Source organism: Mus pahari, chromosome 14 (assembly GCF_900095145.1).
Source record: "Mus pahari chromosome 14, PAHARI_EIJ_v1.1, whole genome shotgun sequence".
In the NCBI taxonomy this organism is placed as follows: domain Eukaryota; kingdom Metazoa; phylum Chordata; class Mammalia; order Rodentia; family Muridae; genus Mus; species Mus pahari.
In genome coordinates, this window is record NC_034603.1 from 1,969,725 (window position 1) to 1,972,082 (window position 2,358).

Genomic DNA, 2,358 nt, shown 5'->3' on the forward strand with positions numbered 1-2,358 from the left:
GAGGGATGGAAGCAGATCTCAGAGCAGCCACAACCCCGCACGCCATAAAGATGGACACCACTCTGCCATTGTCCCGAGCCATCCCCCCCCCCCATGGGTCTCTAGAGCCAGTGCTTGGCTTTGAAATGGCTACACATCTGGAGACAGAGGTCAGACCCTTAGGCTCCTGAGCCTTTCGGGAAGACAGCTATGGCACCCACATAGACACACTGTGCACTGTTGTCTCTGCCACCCTTAATTTTGAATGTCCTGGGGAGGGAGGATGAAGTCTCCCACGAGAATCTTCACCCATTTGTCTGTCTTCGCAGATACTTGGGGATAAATTTAAATGACTTATGAAACCTGAAATCCCTAAAGCAAAAGTTGGTTGGTAGTGATCTCACCTGGTGCCCCAGAGAACTCACAGAAGACTCTGAAAAGAAGGAACCATGTAGCCGAAGCCTCAAAGAGCATCCAGGGCGAATGTGAGCTCCTGTCATAATGTGAGCATAAAACACAGGCTGCATGAGAAGATTCAGCAAAGCCCTGCACTCGAGGATCCCACCTACGTCTCTTACTTCCAATTAGGATATGAAAAAAATGCCTAATCCTGTGGTGATCGTGAGAAAAACCTGGGGAAAAATCAAAGCCCCACTTTTCTTTAAATAATGTATATTTTATTCTTTGTAAGTTTCATACATTTATACAGTGTATACTGACCACACTCCAGCTCTTCCCCTAACCCTCCCTGCCCGTCCTCCTCCCAACTTCAAGTCCTCTTTTTAGCTTTTGTTTGGGTTATTAATAATGCCCCAGTCCAATTAGTTCTGCCCATATGTGCATGAGTGGGTGGCCATCCACTGGAGTATGAGCGGCCTACCAGTGTCTTCATCCCTAAAGAAAAGCAACTCTCTCTCTCTCTCTCTCTCTCTCTCTCTCTCTCTCTCTCTCTCTCTCTCTCTCTCTCTTCCTCTCCCTCCCCCTCTCCGTCTCCCTCTCCCTCTTCTTCTCCTTCCCCCTCCTTCCCCCTCCCCCTCCCCCTCCTCCTCTGCCTCCCCCTCCCCCTCTTCTCCTTCCCCTCCCCACCTCCTGTCTCAGTACCCATCAACTACCAACAAGGGAGGATCCATTCATGCTGGGATTTTGATTGACTTGATATTGTGCAGATCTTGCACTGTGAACTTGCATGTACTACGGCCATGTTGTAGCTGTGTCTGCCATGTTCAGAGACCAGCATTCCGCTGCTCTCCCCATCTGCCAACTCTTACATTCTTCCCTTCCTGTCTTCCATGTAGTCTCTGGGCCTTGGATTTCAGGAAGTTGATATAGATGGCCCACCAGAGCATTCATCCATTTATTGCCAGCACTATGACTAGGTATTAGACTCTTGATTAACCACTACCCATTGCAAAAAAGAAGCTTCTCTGTGTCAGGCCTGAGACTAGCACAAACCTATAGGTATAAACATAATGCTGTAGAATTCAGTTTGACAGCGTGACCATTTAGTAAAACTGTAATAATGGGGTTATCCCTAGAGTCTACAATGGCCCCACTTATGGGCTTTGACCAGGTTTACAATGCCAGGCATAAAGTCCCTCCTTGGGAGCAGGCCCCATGGGCAATCGTAAGTGATTGCTATACCAACACCATCATCACTGTTGTACCAGGGAGCAGATTTTGCAAGCTGGTCAGTCTTGTAACATGCAGGAGCCAGTGAGGTAAGATTATTACTGCCTTCCCCCCTTGTAACCTGTACAGCACCTTCTGACTAAAATACTTTTCTGTGGGGCCAGTAAGAAATAATAGACAAAAATAAATCATGATGACACCTCTACACCTCAGGAATAGAACCTAAACTAACCATAAGCACATCTGTGATAGATACAGTGACATTTAGAGATGCAGGGAACTCCACTGAGCCCTGTCACCCATTTCCAGCACAAGGACAGACCCTTCAAGCCAGATATTTTTCTGCTCTGAAACTTCCCTCTCCCAAAGTTTGTTGATACAGCAACGATGAAGAAAATGTTGGTAAACAGCCTAGCAGCCTCATGATAAAAATATTCTTGTACCTGACAGAGCTAAATTCAAAAGCATACTAAACTATCTGAAACTACAAACATGGTCTCAATGTGACTTACTTTTTTCTAACACAAGAACTCAAGAGTAGGAGGTTGAGTGTCAACTTCGGATTAATTCAATCCAGTTAGTGCTGTAACCCCGCTTCAACTCAATCAGACCGGGGGAACGGTCAGACACTGCAGTTGCCGGGTAGAATAAGGCATCTTTCATTTGAGGAACTAAATGGCCCAGGCTTTCATATATATATATATATATATATATATATATATATATATATATATATATATATATATATAT